The sequence below is a fragment of the Ixodes scapularis genome, unplaced genomic scaffold (genome assembly GCF_016920785.2).
Source record: "Ixodes scapularis isolate PalLabHiFi unplaced genomic scaffold, ASM1692078v2 PGA_scaffold7__128_contigs__length_106722199, whole genome shotgun sequence".
NCBI classification, from domain to species: domain Eukaryota; kingdom Metazoa; phylum Arthropoda; class Arachnida; order Ixodida; family Ixodidae; genus Ixodes; species Ixodes scapularis.
In genome coordinates this window covers 50,401,693-50,419,380 of record NW_024609882.1, presented here as the reverse complement: position 1 = coordinate 50,419,380, position 17,688 = coordinate 50,401,693, and positions in this window count along the sequence as shown.

Sequence of the window (17,688 nt, the reverse complement as noted above, 5' to 3'; positions counted from 1 at the left end):
CCAGTGGTTCTCTCATCAGGCACCAGGACAGGGGAGCACTCTACTATCCATCAGACAAGCTAGAGATGGTGTATGCGCTGAATAACTTCGTCGAGGTTTTACTGAAAAAAAACGAAATATGCCGAAAAAACTTTGCATGCAGCTGTTGAGACTGCGATGGATGCTCTTATGCACCATGGGGCTCTTAAATGCGCAAAGGCAGAGAAAGATGTCAACCATTACAAAGATGTACTGCAACTTCTGTATACTAAGTATTTCAGGCCAATTTTCACGAACTACTTGTTTCGTTTTATGTTCTTTTGCGAAGGGCACACATGGACAACCTTTCGTGCCGGAGTCAGACTGAAGACTGACGTCTCGTTTATTAAATATAAAACGAAATAAAAGAAAAGCGCCTCTGGTACGGGGCGCTCAGGTTACGCGCGAAGCGACGGGACAGATGTTTATATCTCGGGCTCCGCGCGCGAACGGTTGCTCTCGCTCGTCGCTTTGGACTTTAGAGCTCGCTGGCGTCGGCGCGTCGGCGACTCCATAACACTACTCGGAATCCGCGACGGGCAGGCATGACCTCAACAACATCTTCTTTAACAAGCCACAATCTAGGGAGTCGTTAAAGCTCTAGAACTGCGTACGTAAAAAACAGTGCGGACCACAAAAAAAAAAAAAAAAAAGAAGAACGGTCAAAGACATCAAGGGGCTGTGCGCTTAAAAAAAAAAATTGAAGATGTATGTCAAGATTTCAGGTCAGAGTGCTGCCGACGGGTGTGTAGGTCTTCGGTCAGCGGGGACTCGTTTGCGGTCCTGAGAAAAACCGCTTCACTGCCGCATGTGGTCCGCGGGCCGTATGTTTTATGGCTCTGCTCCAGAAGCAATAAAAACGCTAAGTGGTCGCTGTTTCAACGTCGTGAAAGTCCGGCAGCCTGTCCGTCTCCTTTTTAATTTGCACTGACTATTTCCGTTGTCCCTGTGACAAGCACCAGAGGTCTGGTAACATTTAAGCATAGAAACAAAAACAAGACGTGAAAGATAAAAGAAAGGTTAAGACTTATTTTATATATAAAAACTATACTGACGGTGCCCTGCGCTAGCTATGTAGCACGGGTTACGAATGTATTCAATTTACAAACGGCGTCAGAGTGGACTGTAGCAGCGGGCAGCGGAGAAGCGTCGTCTGCGTTTTAGTATGGGGTTTTGGCGCCTCTAGTAGCAAATATTCGAAGCATGCGCAACGACGACGAAAAATGGGGAAGCCAACCATTGGGCAGGCATTATCACGATAAAGTAGGCTATGGACTAATCAATCAATCAATCATTTTTTATTTGCGTTTGTACACTAATAGAGGCACTGGAGTCATGAACAAAAAGCCGACAGATGTCAGCTTGACGAGGTTCACGCGCCCTATTTTAGCACACGGCAAGCAATCGAAAGAAAAAAAAAAAGTAAGATACTTTAAAAAAAAATCACTGCAGCAATAGTCAAAGTACACGTTTAAAATTAGGATAAAGATTAGAATGTCAAAGAAAAAAATACACTCTAAATGCTAAAATACAATTGTATGAGATAAATATTCATAGAAACATCAGTTTTAAAGAATGAGATGTTTAATGTTCGATGATAATGTCATTTTCAATTAAATGGTTTCGTAAAAAAGGAAGGTGATGTTTTAGCATTTGAGTTCCATAGGTGGTTCGACTGAATAGTATCCTCCATACTTCTTCGTGACGTATGTTATAAGGTCTAATATTTATTGTTAATTCCGCCATATGTTACTAATGTCAGGCGTCTTTTGTTTAATAGCTGCTATATATCGAATAAGTGAAGTGTACTCGTACAGTTTGTTTAAGGATAATTTCGTGTGGGTTGATTGTGGTACATTGATTATATCTCGGATTGCCTTCTTTTGATGGATCGTTAATTTCTCTAAGTTAGTTGTAGTTGATGTGCTTCAGACAAAGTGACAATAATTCAAATGGGACATGAATAAAGAATTGTAAATGAAAAGCTTAATTTTGGCTGGCAAACTTGAACGGAACTTGTTGAGAATGCCAACAACACTTGAAATTGCTTTTATTACACTTTGAATATGGGTGTCCCATGACATGTTTTCATTAAATATTACACCTAAGGTTTTTACATTCGGGACGACTTCAATGATAGAGGGGCCAAGCTTCAGGAGCAAGTCAATATTTACCAATTTATTATGTGGCTTAAATAAAATCGCAGTTGTTTTAGATGTATTAATTAGTAGAGCGTTCGCTTCACTCCATTCATGTAAATATTCCAATGTGTTGTTAGAGGTTTCTGCAAGTGTGTTAATATTGTTAGCTCAAAAAGTTAGTGCACATATACCCGGACCAAATATACGGGTATATGACGTTCGTGAGAAGGAGCATTGGAAAATACCAACAAATCGTACAAATTACGGTTTCCAAATGCTGAGGTATAATCTTCCATTTATTCTAAATAAACTTCAGAGGCATAATTTGATAAATATTGAGAGACTGAACCTTAGGACAATTAAATATTTTTTCCTGCATTAAAATTTTGCTTTTATTGGGGGGTCGTGTGTTCTCTATGTTTCAGTCATCCCTGAGGTAGTACGGTTATTATTTTTAGTCCTGTCATGTACCTAAATATGCTATGTGTCATATATATGTGGGTGGTTTCAACTCAAATCGTGCAGGCAAAAAGGGCCGAATTTTTAATTTCGATGAAAAAAATATATGTTATGGCGCCGTTTCTAAAACCGCAGTAGACACAAACCGCAAGTTCGTCGGATTTTTTGTTCTCGACTTATGAATTTTTAAAGAGGCCGCGGCGAAAAGCAGTGTTTTTTACACCCGTCGTGGGTCGGATGGTTCGCTTGATCTCCCGCCATGAATTTGCAGTCCACATTATATTATATTTTTGAAGCACTCTGTAGACACATTTAAAAGGCTCCAATACCATGAAATAATTTTAGGCTTTTTGCTTTTTTTTAGTAAAAATGTCAAAAACGCCTTCTCGGTCAATTGTTGACGAACTTTGACAATTAATTACTGGCGATCTACTTGGCTTACACCGATATTTTTTATGTCCACGGAGAGCCCAAAACACGCTCCTTATATTTATTATAAAATTCCATGGTTGTATAAAATATCCTTTGCGGTAGGTTTACGTTAATATTATGCAAAAACCAAAAAGTACCATTTTTGAAATTGATTTTCTAAAAAAATCCATTTTTTTATTTTTTTTATTTTTGTTCAAATGTAGATATGATAGTTGTCTACACGAAAATCAAGCCTAGAAAGTGTATATTTTGTTTGAATGTTTTATATTTAGGCCTCAATATCGGAAAAAAGACGTCTTTGTTTTGCAAGACCTAAGTCAGACATAGCGACCCATGCGTCTTTATGAATTGTGAAAAAGTTGTCTTGAATTTTCTTGTGCATTTTGTAATCAAATATAAACGGATTTTGTGGTATTGAATATTTATGTATGTTTTGATAAGAGCGGGAACCATGAGATACATATCTAACCAAATCAGCAGGCCTAGTAGACTTTCAATAACCAAAAGGCACAGACGTTGTATTGTTTCGATTTATAAACCTTTCAAAGTAAACTAGCACGACTAGCTATTAGCTGTCATATTACTAAGACAAAGAAAGTCACCACATCGTCGATATATTATATACAATTTTTTACGAAACCAAACACTGGGGCTTGTTCACCGCACATCGCACAGGTCACCAGGGAATGTCCTTTCACTTCCGTAATACACAAAAGTGGTGACACAGAAACGGTCCGAAACACACAGAGAGTGTGTCATGGAGAGATAGGAAATAAAAATAAATAAATAGGAATTAAATTGCCCAACTCCGATCTTAACGAAAATTGCGTTAAAAAAAATAAAGTATTTAGGTTCGAGTGGTGGCAAGGCGATAGGTCCACGCCTGGTGGAGAGTCAGACAAAAAAGTCGAGGGCACGTAAAGGTAAAAAAAAAAAAAAAAAATCAATAATTTAATAAAGATGGGAAAACTCAGCCGCACATGGCAAAAACAAAAACCAACTCCCCCGGGCATTCCATAAACGGGACGCAACCAAATGCGGGCGAACACGCTCTCTACATCACCGCCAGGCCGCTACGCCATGACGAAATAAACCCAACCACTGAACAGTGCTAACAAACAGTTAGTAAGAAAACATTGAAAAAAAAAAACGTTCAGAAAAAACCGCACCCGAGAAACAAAGTTCAGTGGGCGAAGAAGCACACACGAGTCGGTCCCACGACATTGAAGTCTGGCAGGATGACGGCGTCCAGATGATGCTCGAATCTGTTCCTCCCTCTATTACGCACATCCACGACGGCTGTGCGGAACAGTGGCTGTACGAAAGAAAGTGAAGAATAGATTCGAGCAGGCGATGCGCGAGAAGGTAACCGAGACTATGCTCCAAGCTTCATATCGGGAGAGGAGCTTTCGAGGTAGTTTCTGCAGTTACTCAAACTTTCTCTTTCCCCTTCCCTTTTTCAAAAGAATACGTCAGCCGGCGCTAACGTTTCATCTCGGGAGAAGCCCACTCTTCACAAACGCTTATAGTTGACAAGGAGGCTGACTTCGACCCAACTAGTCTCCGGGCAGAATACAAACAAAAGTATATTTACCAACACGCTCGTTTTAATATCAGTCTCCGGGCTTTGCTGTTTCCAAAAGAGATAACCCTTTATAAGGACAGAACAAGCGGGTTGGTGGGGATAATTAAACTTAAACACTCCCTTCTCGTTTTCTTCCTCAAGTTTAATAGATAACCCTTCGGTGCTATCGGATCTCCCCGGAGAGAGAGAGAGAGCACGGCCGTTTCAAGGTAAGGATAGGGCGCTCGAAGGCTAGGGCAAACAGGCGGTATCGTTTCACGCATGCACGGATGGCTGGTTTCAAATTTCCCCACATCCCTAACGAAACCGGCCCATCTACGTGTGTGCGTCTGCGGGATTTCTGTCCCGCGCCGCCGGTTTTAGCGCGCACGCGGCGTTGTTTTGGCTGGCAGAACAGTTGTTGACCGTCGACATTGTAAGGCCGTGGTGTCCTCATCCTTTCAGGCAACGATTCCTTTGCTTTCCCTTGTGCAATACTCTGACAGACTCCTCCTGGGTGGCTGTCACTGTTCGCCGCGTCGCGACACAATCGTACCATTTCACTCCTCGTGACACAAGGTGCGCTGCTCGCTTTACTGTCACGGGACGTCCCATCTAACACAACGAGCGCGAAAGGTCGTGGTCATCTGCTGGCTCCGAAAGGGCGGGACGTTCGTGCAGGCCAATGAGGGCCCCGAATCAATAAGACGTGTGCCGACTCCTACGCGTTAAAAATTTACGACACCTGCTGTTCTGTTAAAAAGTGTTGCTTTCTCTTTTTGGAACTCCTCCGACGTAGCTTGCCGCCTATAATAAAATTTAAATAATCAATAAATATATTAGGGTGGAAATACTGTATTTCATTTTTATGTGGGAACGTTGAAAAAAAGAAAAAAACTATTTCCAAGCTTGTGAAGACGCCCAATTCGCAAGTCCATTTCGAGACGTAAAAACACGTTTTTGTACGATATTGATGCTTAAATGTAGAACATACAAACAGAATATACACTTTCCAGGCTTGATTTTTGTGTAGACAACTATCATATCTACATTAAAAAAAAAAATAAAAAGACAAATAAAAAATGTGTTTTTTGAGAAAATCAATTTCAAAAATTGTACTTTTTGGTTTTTTCATAATATTAACGTAAACGTACCGCAAAGAATATATTATACAGCCAAGGCATTTTATAACAAATATAAAGAGCGTGTTTTGGGCTCTCCGTGGACATAAGAAATATCGATGTAACCCAAGTAGATCGCCAGTAATTAATTGTCAAATTTCGTCAACAATTGACCGAGGGGGCGTTTTGACATTTTTAGAGAAAAAAAGCAAAAGGCCTACAATTATTTCATGGTATTGGAGCCTTTTAAATGTGTCCACAGAGTGCTTCAAAAAAGGTAACATAATGTGGACTGAAAACCCATAGCGGGAGATCAAGCGAAATATCCGACCCACGACGGGTGTGAAAAACACTGCTTTTCGCCGCGGCCTCTTTAAAAATTCATAAGTCGAGAACAAACAATCCGACGAACTTGCGGTTTGTGTCGACTGCGGTTTTAGAAACGGCGCCATAACATATATTTTTTTCATCAAAATTAAAAATTCGACCCTTTTTGCCTGCTCGATTTGAGATGAAACCACCCATATATGTATATGTGCGTGTGTATGTATGCATATATCTATATATATATGTATATGTATGTGTATGTATATGCATGTATATGTACTTTTCTGTTCTTCTGGTTCTTTTTTATTTATTTATTTATTGCTTAATGTTAGAAGCTGAAAACTGAATATTATTACTTGATGTGTAGTAAGTCGCCGTGTGCCAATTATAAGGCTGCAGAGGCCTTGTCAATTCAAACTTTTGACTTTTTGCCCCCGGAGCCTACATCAGTTTCCTATGTGAAATAAAGGATTAATTGATTGATTTTGTCATCAGCATAAATGATGAAAGTGATGTTTGAGTTAATCGTTACAATGTCGTTTATATAAATGTTAAACAGAAGTGGGCCTAATATACTTCCTTGAGGGACACCTGTTTTTAACGCTTGAAGTCTGAAGAATGGTTGTTTATAAAAACTGATTGCTTACGAAATTCTAAATATGATATTAACAGTTAAAACTTGTTGTTGGCCTAGTTGGTTCATGATGCAGTCTAGAGGATTTTTTGCGCAACACAAGGGACAATCACAAGCGAGTAGACACGGACAAGCGCAAACTTTCAACAAGTTTATTCGTGCTGGATCAACCACGAGCATCCAGAAAGAGCATGCGCAGCACGCTACACAGAAGAAAAAAAGAAACAGAAAAACAGATAGAAAAGTCACTCACTAAGACACATTCCACAATAGTCATTATCAAACCAGCAACCCGGATAAAAACTGCACTTCACTTTCAAACAAAGAAACCGAGGTATCGCTAAAACAGTCACGTCCCTTTTTTGTATAAAAAGCTTTCATCAATTCTCTGGCTGTGCTATCTTTGCTTCTACCCATGATCCTGATCTCTTGAAATCGCGCCTCACACCCACAGTCGGCACAGTGAGTTGGCAAGTGTGCATTGAATTTATTCCTGATCGACAATTCATGTTCCCGTGCGCGGTCATTAACACAGCCGTCCAGTTTGACCAATATATACCTTCCCACACGAAAGCGGAATCTCGTATACCACCGCTGCGGCACAGTCCACAAACGGTCGGGCGTGCTTTTTGTTGCAACCACTCGTCTTTTCTTTTCCTGAGGAAATCCTAGGACAAAGGCCCGCAAGCTTGCGTGGCGCAGAGAACACGAAAGGTACATTGTACCTATTCGCTACCTTCTTGAGGTTATGGGACACTTTATGTATATACGGCACCACTTCTGGTCTACACTTCCTTTGTGGCGGCTCTGGCCGCGTCCTCTGCTTTTCCTTGGTCTTCTGGAGCAAACTCTCAGCAACCGCCGTAATGACCGAGCAGGGGAAACCGGCAGACGTCCGCCTGGCTACCTGATCATTAAAGCTTCTGTGCATAGAGTGTGGACACGACTTCCATAGGGCGGACCCTAAGCAGAGGGAGGCGATGGCTCGCTTCACAGTTTTTGAGCGAGCCGAGTCATACGGCAGCAGCCCCTTCTGTACACGAGGGTTATAACACCAGCATAAATGATTATTTTTTAACATCAGTTTTATATCCAGGAACTGGAGTGAGTCATGGGTTGGAAGCTCATGTGTAAAGGACAGGCCCAAACCATGAACATTAAAAGCGGTGAAAAGCTCATCTACAAAGTCGTCATAACAAAGCAGGTGTTGTTTTTTTAAAAGGATTAAAAATTGTCAACGTATCTAAAAACCTTCAAGACACCGCCACCGACAAAGTGGCTGGCTAAGTTCCGATCAACGTGCGCCAAACAAATATTACAAAGCACTGGGGCCACACAGGACCCTATGCAGATGCCCTGGCGTTGTATGTAAGGACTGTCTTCCAAACATATAAAGGTGGGACTGAGGTAAAACTCCCACAAAGACAGGATGTTCTCCACTGACACCTTCGTCGAGTTTTGAAAAGCCACTACTCCGTTATCGTCTATACACTCTCGGACGAACACATATAACTGCCCCTGAGGTACTGAATAAAACAGATCCTCAACGTCAACAGAAAACATGTACCCGACGGGTCTCGTTTGTTTTAAGTATGGCGTTACGTCTTACGCATTTGAAGTTGCAAAGGGATCCTTAATTTTCAGGCCCCCCAACTTCAAAAGAAACTGGCTTAACAACAACTGCCACGACCCTTTCTCGCTAACAATGGTCCTGAAAGGCACGTCCACTTTGTGCGTTTTTGCCGAAAAGAACACAGACAAGGCGCTACCTTTACAGTCACCAATGGTTTTAGCTAGTTTCGTAAGTTCAAGGTCTTTGCACATATCCACTGCTTTGGACTTTACAGGGCAAGCACTAGGCTTGACAGCTGTAAAATCCTTCTCCACCGCTAGACGGGCCTTATCGCTGGTACGTTCAGCGAGAAGGCCCGTCTAGCGGTGGAGAAGAATTTTAAAGCTGTCAAGCCTAGTGATTGCCGTGTCAAGTCCAGAGCAGTGGGTATGTGCACAGACCTTGAACTTACAAACTAGCTAAAACCATTGGTGACTGTAAAGGTAGCGTCTTGTCTTTGTTCTTTTCGGCAAAAACGCACAAAGTGGACGTGCCTTTCAGGACCATTGTCAGGGAGAAAAGGTCGCGACAGTTGTTGTTAAGCCAGTTTCTTTTGAAGCAGTTGGGGGGCCTGAAAACTAAGGATCCCTTTGCAACTTCAAATGCGGAAGACGTAACGTCATACTTAAAACAAACGAGACCCGTCGGGAACATGTTTTCTGTTGACGTTGAGGATCTGTTTTATTCAGTACCTCAGGGGCAGTTATGTGTGTTCGTCCGAAAGTGTATAGACGAGAACGGAGTTGTGGATTTTCAAAACTCGACGGGGGTGTCTGTGGACAACATCCTGTCTTTGTGGGAGTTTTACCTCAGTTCCACCTCTATATCTTTTGAAGACAGACCTTACATACAACGCCAGGCCATCTGCATAGGGTCCTGTGTGGCCCCAGTGCATTGTAATGTTTTTTTTTTTGGTGCACGTTGATCGGAACTTAGCCAACCACTTTGTCGATGGCGGCGTCTTGAAGGTTTTTAGATGCGTTGACGGTTTTAATCCTTTTAAAAAAACAACACCTGCTTAGTTATGCCGACTTCGTAGATGAGATTTTAACCGCTTTTAATGTGCATGGGTTGGGCCTGTCGTTTACACATGAGCTTCCAACCCATGACTCAATCCAGTTCCTGGATATAAAAGTGATGTCAAAGAATAATCATTTATGCTGGTGTTATAACCCTCGAGTACAGAAGGGGCTGCTGCCGTATGACTCGGCTCGCTCAAAAACTGTGAAGCGAGCCATCGCCTCCCTCTGGTTAGGGTCCGCCCTCAGGAAGTCGTGTCCACACTCTATGCACAGAAGCTTCAATGATCAGGTAGCCAGGCTGAAGTCTGCCGGTTTCCCCTGCTCGGTCATTACGGCAGTTGCTGAGAGTTTGCTCCAGAAGACCAAGGAAAAGCAGAGGACGCGGCCAGAACCGCCACAAAGGAAGTGTAGACCAGAAGTGGTGCCGTATATACATAAAGTGTCCCACAACCTCAAGAAGGTAGCGAATAGGTACAATGTACCTTTCGTGTTCTCTGCACCACGCAAGCTTGCGGGCCTTTGTCCGAGGATTTCCTCGAGAAGAGAAAAGACGAGTGGCTGCAACAAAAAGCACGCCCGACCGTTTGTGGATTGTGCCACAGCGGTGGCATACGAGATTCCGCTCTCGTGTGGGAAGGTATATATTGGTGAAACTGGACGGCTTGGTTAATGACCGCGCACGGGAACATGAATTGTCGATCAGGAATAAATTCAATGCACACTTGCCAACTCACTGTGCCGACTGTGGGTGTGAGGCGCGATTTCAAGAGATCAGGATCATGGGTAGAAGCAAAGATAGCACAGCCAGAGAATTGATGAAAGCTTTTTATACAAAAAAGGGACGTGACTGTTTTAGCGATACCTCGGTTTCTTTGTTTGAAAGTGAAGTGCACTTTTTATCCGGGTTGCTGGTTTGATAATGACTATTGTGGAATGTGTCTTAGTGAGTGACTTTTCTATCTGTTTTTCTGTTTCTTTTTTTCTTCTGTGTAGCGTGCTGCGCATGCTCTTTCTGGATGCTCGTGGTTGATCGAGCACGAATAAACTAGTTGAAAGTTTGCGCTTGTCCGTGTCTACTCGCTTGTGATCGTCCCTTGTGTCGCGCAAACGAACCTCTAGACTGCATGATATTAACACGTTTAGGGTTAGTCCAAGGAAACCATAAAACTTAAGTTTATTAATTAAGGTGGTATGGTTTGTGCGATCAAATTCTTTAGAGAAATTAACAAAGACACCAAGAGTTAAAAGTTTTTGTTCGAATGATTTTAAGATGAATTCTTTTTGATTTAGTAGCGGGAGTTCAGTTGATCTACCCTTCCTGAAACCATGTTGTGATGAGGTTATGAGCGAGAAACGGTCACAAAAAGAAATCATACGAGGATGAATAATTTTCTCTACGCACTTCGAAAACACAGGAAGAATGGAAATTGGTCTGTAGTTTGAATGGTCGTTTTTGTATCCACCTTTGAAAATAACTATAACTTTCGCAATTTGCATTTTTTAGGAAAGATTCAGAATGAAATTGAAATGTTGAAAATATGGGTAATTATGGGTGTTCGTATGCCCAGTACATAATTAACAGGCTTGATTTGAATATTGTCCATATGAGTACATTTCCTATTTCGAATTTTGTTAAACATATGATTAACCTCATGTTCATCAGTGGTGGCGAGGAAAGCGCTGTTCTCATTCGAAATTCCTAAATAACTTGGTGAATCGCAGTTTCGTGTGCCCTGTACTAGGTTTGCAAAATAATTGTTAAATGACTCAGCTAGGGCCTTTTCTCGTAAGGTTGATTCTCCGACCTTTACCTCGGTGACAATGTTCAGCTGTGGTGACGGGTTCAATAATTTATTAATTGTTTCCCATGTCTGGTCTGGCATGAACATTGAGTGGCCATTAAATAAGCATAGAAGATAGTTATCTTTCAACTTTCTCAGAAGCTTTGTCAGCCGATTTATATAGGCTTTAAAACAGCATAAATCGTCAGGATCTCAGGTCTTTAAAAATTTTCTGTGTAACGTGTTCTTTTTTCTTATCATATTTAAGAATTCTCTGGTTATCCAGAGTTTTTGTCGGGAAGTGTTTGGTCGAATTGGCTGGTATTTAAATGCTATGTTGTATATACGCGTAAATTTTGTTAAGAAGGTATCGTATGCGTCATCAGGATAATCCAAGTTATAAATTTCATCCCAGTCTGTGGTGTTTACTAAGGATCTAAATTTTTCTAGCGTGGTTGCGTTTACATTTTGGAACGTTGGTAGATCTTCAGTCTTATTTTTTTTTTTGTTCGGAGTGGCGTGGATTGTAAACATGACGAGTGGCAGATGGTCGCTTAACTGTGCGTTGATAACTCCGCCAGACGTGTTGCGTGTATCAGTGTTAGTAACGAACAACTATATCAGTGTTGATGACGAGCTTGTTATGCGAGTTGGTGAGGTAATAACATTCACACAACCACTAGGTTCAAGTATAGATGAAAATGAGCACTCCGCACTTGAGGGACGTAGCATATCTATACTAAAGTCGCCGCCAGGAAAAAGAGCATATTGACCGACATCTAAGAAATCGAGAAACCTCTCTAGGTGTGAAAAGAAACCTTCGATATTACCATTTGGGGGTCTATACATAACACTAAACACTTGTTGTTCACATTTCAACGATAATACTTGAAGGTCATCGGAAAGAAATAAAAACATGGTAAAATCTCACAGCAAAGCGTATTCTTAACATATATCAGCATTCCCCCACCACGTTTGCTTTCACGATTAAAAAAAAATAGGTCTTGCAGTGATTCATTTGAAATACCTGTAGCCCATTTTGGCACCATGCTTCAGTTAGCATGATGTCAAACTGAAAACTTAACTCCTGTAAAGTATACAAAGTTCATCTTCATTGTTCCGCGCGGAACATAAATTCAAATGAAAAAAATATAGTTTATTACCTTTACAAGGTATAAAGTTTGTGGTTATCTGATTTGGTGTTAGTTCGGCTGAGAAAGCCATCATAAAAACAAAACAAAAAGGAAACAGCTTTGTAAACCGGGTGGAATAAAAATCAAACATGTCACACTAATTTAGCAAGGTCATCGGTGCTAGTGATAGAAACAATCCTGGAGTTTTCTGTTTTGCGCATATATATTTTGCCTCCCCTCGCCCAAGCTAATTTCCATTTCAGCTCGTGTTTTTTCGCAACTGTCATTCCCAGAAGCTTTTTTAGTTCGGAGCATAAATGCGCATTCACGTAGATAGCGGAACGTGACGCATGACCGAGGTCAGCAGTTGCCATTTGTTTCTTCCGTGCATTTTCGATAACCGCGTCTCTTTTTGAGTGAAGAACGAACTGAGCAAAGACGCTGGGACATGCTGATTGCTTGCCTCCTGGCACGCGGTGGCAAATGTCAACACCACTTTCCGCAATCGGTTCCTCGATCAGCTCGCCGATCTTCTGCAAAAGAGCGGCCAAGTTTTCGCCTCGAACCTCGGGAACGTTTTCTATCTCAATATTTTGATTTCTGGATTATCAAGCACAAACACAAAAACACGCTAAAGACGCTAAAGGCAGTGGCGTCAGCGGATTGCTCAACGGTAAAACGTGTTAAGAAAGATGTTGATTCCAACCTGTGAATGCTTGAAGGGTGTAAATCATGATAAGTGGACGATTCGCTGCCGCCGCTGCCGAAGTGGTGGTCACAGCCCGCAGCCTTATTTATGCTGGTCCTGGTGGTGGTGCTCTGTTGTCCCGTCTAATTCCGTCCAATGGCTGCGCAGTAGGATGTTGGTTGCGCTTGGTGGATTCGGCATGTGGCAGATGGGTTCCGTGATTGACGGTGTTCCAGTGCTTGTCGTCGATGGACTCTGTGAATGTTTGAAGGGTGTAAATTATGATGGGGGGCGGACGATTCGCTGCCACCGCGAAATGACGAGCACTTCGTAGCCTTACACGCTACGAAATGCTTGCCATTTTACGAAAGAGGCCGTACGTGCACAAAATAAACCGTACTTCCTAAGCGTCGGATACAAAATCATACATATGTTAATGCACTGCATATCTGTTTGACACAAGAAATTATGACGATTCCATATCAAGTTCGGTATTTCAAACTCAAAGCCGAATGCAAAAGGGCCCAGAAGAATTCTCTAACGATCTGCATTCCCTCGTATTGTGAGGAAATAAGCGCTGCGGGGAGGGGGGGGGGGGGGGGGGGGGGGTTCCTGCACTTGTGGATACAGACTTCTAAGTAACATTTCTTAAGTACACTACTCCAAATTTTATTAGTGTTTATGGTTGGATATTGAGGTGACTTATAACGTTAAGTAGAAAGCTTCACATAGCCCAAAAGCCTGCTCAGCAGAGCGCCTATGCGAAGTCCGGTTCAAAACGCTCATAACAAAAAATAGGTATCTTAATAGCGTCCATACAAACAATATTTTACAATTTCTGTTGGTAGTTCCTTATAGACTACTATATTACCTTACTCTGAATAAAAAAAAAAAAAGAAAATAGGTTTTTTAGAAAATTGACTTCAAACTTGCTAGCTTTTCCAAATATCCGTTTTTCAGGTACACGTACAGCATTATATGTTTATTGCACAATACTGAAATTATACTCAAAAAATAAGTTAATTAGAACTTTACGGTTATGTAAATATCATAAACATATGTTGATTAGGTCAGACAGCACAGCTTGCTGAACTTCGTCAAATATCGTCGCAGAGAGGCGGTTTGACAAATAAAAAAAAATACATTAAAAATGTTATGACCTAAACGCTTAATTAGCATAAAAAAAGCATATGTCGAGAGTGTTCCCATAAAGTTATATTGATGTAGCGTAAAAAGTAAGGAAAAGGAATGGAGTGAAATATGACACCCCCGATAAGCTGGAAAAACGACAGTTTCCACCTTGGCCGCTTCAACGCTCCACAACTTGAGAACGACAAATCCTACGAACTTGCCGTTTGCGTCTTTTTTTACTGAAGAAATTTCCCGATAACATAATGTTTTTATCAAAAAAACTAAAAATTCGACCCAAACCTTGTGACTGAGTTGACATGAAATCACCCATATACGTATACATATATATATATATATCTATATATTCCGGTCAGCCGGAGACAGGCATCTGTCGTGGTGATCCTCTTCCCAACGTCTGTCTTGAGCAGACGGCGCATTCACACGAGCACTTATTTAAATTTATGCCGTACGCTGCTCACACGATTCGATCTTTACTGAAGCGAAAACCTGTACCGGCACCATTTTTCGTTAGAATTGCTTTCTTACCGATACTATGCGACAAAATAAACGCAAGAATCTACGCAGTCTCGCGCATGAACGTGGAGAGTCTATGGAGCGGCCGCGCTACTATCACCGCTTTGATGATGATGATACCGCGACAGTAGCGCCACCTCTAGGTGGATCTCGAGGCCAATAAGCATAAGTGCTAATAACAAAAAAAAAAAAAAAAAACGAAAAAAAACGATCACAATCAAGGCGTCATATGCAGCGGGTGGTCTGTATCAAGACACACAGCCAAACAATGTGTTTCTTACACCGATCCTCAAGATTTGTGAAAACAAAAATATGCCTCTAACGCAATCTGAAATCCTTTGTAAGAAAAAATGTAAAACTAAACATAAAAACAGGCTTTACTGGGTGACTGCATGACGGCGTGGCTCCCACTGGCTACTCGCGGAGGTCGTGGGACCCGCGGAGGAAGTCAACGGAGGATCGAAAAGTTGTTTCCCTTCTGACTTTAAGGTAAAACGTATTTACATAAAAACAAAAAATGTTGTCACCGTTCCTATAAGCTTTGCCAAATTTTGGTCGTCGAAAATATAATACAGACGAGAAAAATCTAAATTTTTACGTTTTTCTTTCCTATGGTTCAATGAATGTGCTGGTGTCAAGCATTGGCTGCCGGTGGTGCCACTCGACCCCAGCAAAGGAACTCTAGATCCCCAATCCAGCCTACCACAATAGGAATCCGTGACCGGGTCGTCATGCTTGGCATATATCTTTTTTACAAGAGCGCCTCCATCTTGAATGTCGTCATTTTCACTATGGGCGAAAATATCGTTTTGCCGTGACCACACCGATCAAAACATTCAGAATATAAAGTAACCGTCACCCGGTTTCGTTTCGCCTCACCTCTACTTTTTTACTATATGCAGGTGGAAAAGTCTTCTTTTTTTTTCGTTTCGCGTACCGGATATCTCTACCAAGTTGTTGGAAAATCAGACGAAACAAAAAATAATTGGCTGCGACCTTTTCTTTCAAGGTATTATAATGTCTCAAATGCCATAAAAATTAAAGCCGTTTACAATTTCCTTTAACGCCAAATTAGAGCGCAGCTCCTGAGGAGGAGGATGGAAGCGTTCTGAGGGATAGGTGACTCTTTGAGGTCACGTGACCTCAAGGGGAGGGGGGTCACGTGACCTCGCGGGGTTGCTTGACCTCAGGGGGTCACACGACCTTAGGGGTCACGTGACCTCAGGGGGGTCAAATGACCTCAGGGGGGCACGTGAACTCAGGGGGTGACGTGACCACGTGACCTGGGGGGTCTCGCGACCTCGGGGGGTCACGTGACCTGGGGGGGGGTTACGTGACCTCGCGGTTACGCCGACGGCGACGGCGACGCCGCTCAAGCCGGAAACTGGCCCCTAAGAGCTGCGCTCTAAAAGAATTGGTGAGGGAATTGGTGCGTCACATGACGTATACGCTCCCGCTGAATTGAGCGGGTAAATAAATTGGTGTGTAGGTCACGTGTCTTTGATTTCCCGCTAAAGTTAGCGAGGAAACTGAATTCATGTTTGCCTTAAGATGTGAATTTTCCCGATAAATCGAGAGGGGAAACTATTGAAGTATAGGTCAGGTGCCGTCAGCTACCCCAAGGTATATAGGTCAGTGTTAATGCGGAGTCGCCAATCCAGAGTTCGAATTATTCCGGAATCATTCCGCACTTTCGCGACCCCGGAATGGGGTGGGAATGGAATAGTGGTGGTGCTGAGGGGGGGGGGGGGGAGGAGGAACGGCATGGTATGGTAATGGAATCATATGTCTCTTGCCCGGAATGGAGTGGGTCTGGAATCGACCCGGTTCTTATGCGAGCTGTGTCGATTTTCCTCTAGGGTGTACGGGCTGCTGATGCTATTTCTTATCGCGTGGTAGGGGGCTCTTGAAACAGTTTCATTGCAAAGGAGGTGACTGGCAGATTCATTGTCTCAGTGGCTTATGCCCTTTCGAGGTTGAAAATGGCGCGCCGTCGATGAAGAAATTTAAAAGATAGACAGACAAGGTCTAGTTCCTGGCTCCGCGAAACGCGACAAGGCGGCAATTGTAATCATGCCCGATTAGCTTGCTGTTTTTAACCAGGGTGTTGAACCGAATCCGAACCGAACACCGGAGCGAACCCGTTATTTTCAACTGAGCAGGAAGAAACCTGTAACCGAATGAAACATTCCATAGTGAACACGAACCGGAAACCGAACAGAACCGCAATCTCATATGGCGGTAACCAGTTCATTGGAAACAGTACGGTGTAATAAAATGTAAGCCGCACCTTCTCGCTGGCGGCGGAGAGAAGTCAAATAAATATTCGCGACTGCGGCGTCAGCGGCTCACTTTTGACTAAACAAACGGCTGCGACAATATGGAGACAGCTCAATAACAATTGTAGAAAGAAGTATATATCTTCAGGTCTATGTGCAGCGCCGGTCGGCGTGGAGCCGTACACTTTTATACTTTGTTTCGGCTTACGATGAACCGCAAAGGACGCTACGGGCCACAGGAGCCGAGGCTAGCTACGAACTACGGATTGGCTCGTGTAGCTAATAGCGTCCATCGCGGAACATCGTAAGGTAAATCGAAGTATACCTGACTGTGCCGAGTGGGTAACGAGCTATTCTTTTTTGTGTGTGTGTATACGTGTGCGTGCCTGTGTGTGTGTGTGTCTGTGTTTCTGTTCTTTTCTTGCTGCTAAGCATATGCCTTAAGGAAGGAGATAACGAACATAAACATCAAATTAAAAATAAAAAGTTCATGATTGTCGCGCGTTTTTTTCTGCGGTGGTGAAATCTGGAGGCAACAAGAGGCAAAGCCTCGACGAGAGCGACACTCCGGTGTCGGTCGCCGGGACGCTACTTGCCCAGGGCCGACGCAGCTTGAATAAATGTTCTGTGTGTATGGGCATTTCCTAAAAACAGCAAGTCATCTGTTGTCTCTCTTTTCTGCCCTTCCTTTTTTGTTTTAGTCGTCCTTCGACCGGCCCTCTCTGTCTTTCTCCTCTTCAAACCAACCGTTCGAGCAAGTTTTTCGAACGTGCGGTGTGAGTATAGTTAGTCGTTTCGATCTGGATGAGCTA